The 7,085-nt window shown below is 42.5% G+C and overlaps 1 long non-coding RNA gene across 1 annotated transcript; it reads right to left on the reverse strand.

The window, feature by feature from the left end:
* Positions 1-637: 637 nt before the first annotated feature.
* LOC122483119 lies at positions 638-5,653 on the reverse strand. The gene is made up of 2 exons (XR_006297307.1): positions 5,431-5,653; positions 638-2,059 (listed from the first exon to the last, which is right to left on the reverse strand). It is a non-coding gene; the product is annotated as an uncharacterized LOC122483119 (long non-coding RNA).
* Between the last annotated feature and the right edge of the window lie 1,432 nt (positions 5,654-7,085).

The following is a 7,085-nucleotide window of genomic DNA, read 5'->3' on the forward strand; positions in this document are numbered from 1 at the left end:
GGTTGAATTTCTGGGGGGAATCTCCGTGCCTCTTATTTCCTTCCCCAGATTAGAGAAGTTTTCAGCTATTATTTCTTCAAATAAATTTCCTATTCCCTTTTCTCTCTCTTCTTCTTCTGAGATCCCTATAATGTGAATGTTACTATGTGTGATAGAATCACTGAGTTCCCTAAGAGTATTCTCAATTTGCATAATTTTCTTTCCTCTTCTTTGCTCAGCTTAGTTATTTTCCATTACTCTGTCTTAGAGATCATTAATTTGTTCCTCTGCTTCATTTAGTCTACTATTTATTCCATCAAGTGTATTATTTATTCATTTATTTTGAGAGACAGAGAGAGAGAGCATAAGCAGGGGAGGGGGCAGAGAGAGAGGGAGAAAGAACCCTGCTTGGGGACTGCTTTTGGTGGTGACCATGGTGGCAAAGCATAAGCAGCAAAAGGAGAACCTAGGATAGCTTTCCTGAAGCGGGGCTTGAACTCACAAACTGTGAGATCATGACCTAAGCCCAAACCAAGAGTTGGATGCTTAACCGACTGAGTCACCCAAGTGCCCCCTTTATAAAAAAATTTTTGTTAAGTTTATTTATTTGTTTATGTTGAGAGAGAGAGAGAGAGAGAGAGAGAGAGCGAGCCTCAAGTGTATTTTAAATTTCATTTATTGTGTTCTTGATCTCTGATTGGTTCTTTTTTATATCTGTGTTAAGGGTCTCACAGATGTCTTCCACTCTTCTCCAGTCGAGTATCTTTATAACCATTATTTTAAATTCTCTTATCGGGCATATTACTCATGTCCATTTCGCTTAGGTCTCTCGCTGTGGTTTGCTCCTATTCTTTCATTTGGGACATATTTCTCTGTCTCATTTTGTCTAACTTTCTGTGTCTGTTTCTGTGTGTTAGGAAAGTCAGCCACTTCTCTTGCTCTTAACAATAACAGCCTTATAAAGAAGTCCTGTAGTGCCCTGCAATGCAGTGTCCCATGTTCCTCAGGGCCTGGCGCTTCAGGGAGTGTCTCCTATGTGTGTTGCATGTGCTCTGCTTTTGAGTTTTGCCTCTTTTTCCTTCAGTACCATTGTCTACAGAGGCTCTCTTTGTCTATTGGTCCCCAGCAGGGGTGGGGTGCATTTTAGCAAGGTGTGTGGTGGTCTGCTTACAAAATGAGACCTGCCCCTGCCACTGCCAGAATTAAGGTCCCGCAATACACACAGGTTAGATGTGGTACTGGCAGGGTTTGCATGAGAAGGGCCCACAGCACCAAGACTGAGGCAGGCATGACTGGGAAGGGCAGATCTGCTGAAGCAAGCACTGCTTGACGTAAGCAAGTTAGGTAGTGAGTGTCCCAGCCCTGCTGGTTCCTGCGGGTGGCTGTGTGTTTGTCCTGAGCAGCAGGGGAGGGAAATGATGCTGCTAGCTCCTTTGTTCCTGGAGGGGTCTCTCCAGGTCATGCTCTGAGATGAGCAAACACTCTCCCTCTCATCTTCTCCCAGCATTTTCCCAAGTCCTGGTCCTACAGTGTATCTGCACAGGCTGTTTGTCATGCTGTCTCTTTAAGGATAGGGATTACATTTCCTAAAACCCTCTGGGATCTCCCAGAGCCAAGCCCACCAATTTTTAAGATTCCAAGCTTTAAGTCCTGCTGGTTATAAAAACTCATGAAATTCAGCCCCTCTTGCTTTCAAAGGCAAATGTCCTCCCTGCTCATGGGCTCTTCAGTGTGAACGTCTGTCTTTTGCCCTTCTCTGTGCCACCAGCTCCCTCCCCACCGTGTGTGGTCATGATCCATTTCACTCCCAGACTGCATCTTTGCCCTTCTTACCTTCTTTGATGTGGCCTAATTTTAATTTTGGAGTTTGTTCTGCCAGTCTTCGGATCATTTTTCTGAGTGATTTATGCTGATGAGAGTGTTATCTAGTTGTATCTGTGGGACAAGGCAAGCTTATGGTCCTTCTGCTCTGCCATTTTCCCAGCCAACCTCTTAAGCTTAGCTTTCTTGACAGGAGCTAAGGTAGATAGACATCGCCTAGGCACTGAGGTCCTGCACACAGGTCCTGAGGCTTCTGAGCCTGGGAGAAAGAATAAAAAAGAATAAAATTTATTTTACTTTTGGCTCCTGCAATAGCCAACTTTATTGCCCATGGGTGAATTGGTATTTGTTTCACAAGGAGAGCAGAACAAAGTCAGGAGATAATACTCAAAGATTGACATTCAAAATGAGATTATGTAGAAGACAACAGTTTTAGAAGCCAGATAATTGTTCTGGGAAGAAAGGAAAAGAAAAGGGATTTGTAAATTCTCTTTGGCTCCTCCTTTAACAATCCAACAACTAAAACTGGGGAACTCAGTGAAAATTCCTTCATGGTACAGAATGACTGTCCTATAAGACTATGATGTCCAGGTCTACTCTGTCATAGAAGGGTATGTGTGATTGAGAGGAAGTAAAAATAAATGGCCTCCCTTTTCCAGCTTTCACATTTTGCTACCAGATGTGCTTTGTTAGATCTGCATGGCACATTAGTTTTATAATAATAAAATTTTTTAAATAAGAAATACAAGAAGAATTCACATAAATATCCAGATTCCTAGATATTTTACAGCACACATGTGGTATTTTTAAGCATCAAGGATTTGTCAATACTGAACCCGAAATACCCCATGGCTACAATCCACCAGAACTCCACCAGAACCTGATGTCCTTTCCAACTAGGGTCACCCGGTTTCTTACAGCCTCCACTACTCTATATTTTCTCCCAGATACAACTAATTAAATCTAATTTACATTATTTGTTGGCATTTGAGCTTGGGTCTGACCTAAGAGATGATATCAGACATGTGTGGCAGAAAGGAGTATAGTGAGAGTGGAAGGTACAAGAGTGAGTTTTTGAGGCATAATTCCTAACTTCAAACTCCACTCCTCATTTAGTAGATGTGTGGCTTCTGTGCCCCTATTTCCTCATCTATAAAACAGGATAATACCATCTTAGGACTGTGGTAATAATTACACGAGATAATATACCCCTAAAGAGCTTGCTACAGCGACTGGTACGTCAGAATTTCTCCACAGATGTTAGCTGTTCTTAATGACATCATTTCCATACTCATATCTACATCATCTGAACACATTTGGTTACTTGCCTTCTCTTTCCCTGTCACTCGAAATACCTTGGTAATGGTGCCTAGCCAAAGTTCAAATCCTCCTTCTCAGGCACTGGCCCTGTACCCCTGGAAACATGAAATTTTCAGTATTCTGTGGCAAGGATCAAAGGCAGATGCTCTGCCCTGCTGCCTGTCTCAGGATTTTAGCTGAGGTCCCAGGAAAGTCTGCTATAACAGCTGGTGTTCTAGATCTAAGACAGAACCCAAACCTAAGTGCTACAGACCTTCTTTCTGTTTCTAGATGAGAATATACATCCTTTAACAAAACACTACATGTCTGAGTTGTGAGTTTATAAGCTATCTTCATATTCCCCTCTTCTCTAACCCTTTCTGACAGAGGCTTGGGGCCTTACAAACCTGGTCACTACCTACCTATGTACATATAGGTGACTCTGATTATATCTAATCTCACATAGCAGTCACATCCAGAGTATCAGTAATTTTCCTTTTACAAGGAGATAACCTGTATTCCATCACAAATTAGAATAAGACAAATCAAAACCAAAAGCAAATGAAGCTATCATGGCATAGAAAAATCACAGAATAGAAGATTAAGAAGAAAAGAGCAAATGAAGAAAGAAGTCTGACTCAGTCTTACTCTGCTCAAAAGAATATTCTGTCTTTGAAGCCAAATCTCTTGGAACCACTGAAAAGCACATTCAGAAATTAATCGTGCAGCATCATTTCTCAACCAAATACGTTTTAGTTTTTAACCAAGTGCGTTATTTTTAAACATATTTATTTAAACTTCTATAAAAATTTTAAATCATAATGTAACATATGCCTGTTATAAAATTTTAAATAATACAGGAATGTAAAGAGGTGCCTGGGTGGCTCAGTTGGCTAAGCATCTGACTCTTGATTTCCACTCAGGTCAGGATCTCATGGTTCATGAGATCGAGCACCACATCTGTGCTGATAGCACAGAGACTGCTTGGAATTCTCTCTCTCCCTCTTGCTCTCTACCCCTCCCCCTGCTCGTGCACATGCACACTCTCTCTCTTTAAATAAAGTTTTAAAGAAAATACAGGAATATAAAAAGAAGTTGATGATCTTGCCATCCTCCAAAGCTCCCTCAAACCACATATTTTCAAGGTAATCAGTTTACAGTTACCAGTTTGTGTGATTACAGCAGTTGGAGTTAAAGTCCTAAGATGACAACCAGAACAGGGAGCCTCCTCCACCAGCCCAATGGAGACTCCAGTAGACATGGTCCCTCTGACACACTTTGTCTGGTATGCACCCCCCCTCCCCCTGCTGGGTAATGTTGTGATTGCCACAGAATGAGGCTGCTCTTGCTGGTTCCTTTCGACAGAGAAGCAGAGGCTCTGCCTCAATGCTCTCATTCATGCAGCAAATATCTAGTAATCCTACCTCTGAGTACTAGGCACTGTCCTAGGAGCTGGGAAAACAATGACAAATATGATAGTCATGGTTCCCACTCTCAAGAAATGAATATGCAAGTAAGTAAAAGAATAATTATGAAGTGTGTTTACGTGCTATGAACAAACCAAAGAGAATACTGGAACATAAATACAAAAATCACAGGTGGTCACAGATGAGCTCTGGGGACGGCAACATTAAGAGAGAGAAGGATGGTGGCACTTGGGTGGGTCAGTCAACTGAGCTTTCAACTTCGGCTCAGGTCATGATCTGGCGGTTCGTGGGTTTGAGCCCCGCATCGGGCTCACAGCTGTCAGTGCAGAGCCTGCTTGGGATCCCCTGCCCCCTCTCTCCCTGCCCCTCCCCCGCTCATATTCTCTCTCTCTCTCTCTCTCTCTCTCTCTCTCTCTCAAAAATAAATAAGGGAAAATGGAAGCGTCTGAGCTATACTTTGGGTAGATTGTAGGTGATCTACTAGAATGGAGAAAAGGGTGGATATCAATGACTCTCAGGTATCTGGTATGTGCAACTGAGTGTAAGTGTCATCACTCACAGGGAGAAATCCCCTCGCTGAGGAATTCTGTCATTGTGGCATGAAGAAGGGAGGTAATTCAATTTTGTACATATTATATCTGAAAGTAAAGTGAGACATTCAAGTAAAAATGGCAAGTAGACAGTAGCTATGTGATCATGTAGCTCAGGAGAGAAGACTGGGATGTAAAATTAAGATGGCAGGATATGGGAGAAGGCGGTAGGTGTGATGGTTAATTTTAGTGTCAGCTAGGCTGGGCTAAGGGGTACCCAGATAGCTGGTAAAACATTCTGTCTGGGTGCATCTGTGAGGATGTTTCCAGAAGAAAGTAGCATTTGAATCAGTAGACTGAGTAAAGAAGATCACCTTCACAAATGAGGGTAGACACCATCCAATCCATTGAAGGCCTGAAAAGAACAAAAATGCAGATGGGCAAATTTGCTCTCCTGGCTTAAACCAGTACAGCCATCGAAGATCCTGGTTCTCAGGCCTTTGGACTCAGATTGAATTGCACCACTGGCCGGGTTCTCCAGCTTGCAGATGACTAATTGTGGGACTTCTTGGCCTCCATGATCACATGAACCAATTCCTATAATAAATAAATAATTATATATTTTTAAAGTTATAAATATGGCTTCTATATAAATATAACATATACATACACATCTGTATGAATCTCCTTACTAGATCTGCTTCTCTGACTAATAAAGATTTTGGTACTGGGGTACCTGGGTGGCTTGGTCGATTAAGCATCCGACTTTGGCTCAAGTCATGATCTCACGGTTCGTGGGTTCAAGCCCCATGTTGGGCTCTGTGCTGACAGCTTGGAGCCTGGAGCCTGCTTCGGATTCTGTGTCTCCCTCTTTCTCTGTCCCTCTCCCACTTGCACTCTGTTTCTGTCTCAAAAATAAACATTAAAAATTTTTTTAGTAAAAAAAAAGATTTTGGTACTGACGGTGATTCTAAAGAAGCAGAACTGTAAAGATGAGTATTCTGAATTAGTTCTGGGGTTTCTGAAATTGGCTCTCCAATCCGATGAGATTTAAAAAAAAATGTTTTTAATGTTTATTTATTTTTGAGAGAGAGAGAGAGCACAAACAGGGCAGAGGCAGAGAGAGAAGGAGACAGGATCTAAGCAGGCTCCAGGCTCCAAGCTGTCTGCACAGAGCCCGATGCGGGGCTCGAACCCATGAACTGTGAGATCATGACCTGAGCCAAAGTCAGACGCTTAACCAACTGAGTCACCCAGGTGCCCCTCTAATCTGATTAGATTTAAAGACACTAAGGACACTATTTCCAGTAGTAAAGAGTGCAAAGATAGTTGATTGCATAATCTGGCAATAAAGATAAGCAAAATATCTCCACTGGGCACTCATTAATTACTTATAAGAAACAAGACTAAAATGGCTATGTGTACTTTCAAACAGTTTCAGAAAACTAACAAATAGGATAAGATTGGTTAGTTGCTCCCAAGATCACTAGACAACGTGGGGAAAGAAAAGGATGAGTTCAGAGATTTGAATGTCCAGGTCCTGGGCCACAGAAATGACTGAGAACTTCATGTGTGCCCCAAAGGAGACCTTTTATCTCCTCTAGCTGCAGGGCTGAAATTGCTGAAAATCAAATGCAGACCCTCATCCTACAAGTGGCTGCATTACGATGTAACTTGAACTCCTGGTCTTTCAAAGGCTCTACTGTTACAAAGAGGTCATTAATTGAGAAAGAATAAGTTAGAATGATGGAGGTGGGGACATCAAACTGCTAAATTTTGAAGAGTCTTCTCTGCTGGTGGAAGACTCCTCCCTGTCCCCAGGGGAACTGACTTCCCCACCCTCAGCTGAAGTGTTTCACCCAACTGCAGTGGCACTGGCCTCCCCAGACCCAGTGGCAGCAGTATCCTCATTTCCAGTAGTGTCAGCTGTTCCACCCCCATCTGAGGGGATTAACCCTGCATTGACTGAGGAAACTATAATGGCCACCCCTGAGGCAGCTGCCTTACAAGATAATACAGATTCTCCTCA

The sequence above is a fragment of the Prionailurus bengalensis genome, chromosome D1, assembly GCF_016509475.1.
Source record: "Prionailurus bengalensis isolate Pbe53 chromosome D1, Fcat_Pben_1.1_paternal_pri, whole genome shotgun sequence".
In the NCBI taxonomy this organism is placed as follows: Eukaryota; Metazoa; Chordata; class Mammalia; order Carnivora; family Felidae; genus Prionailurus; species Prionailurus bengalensis.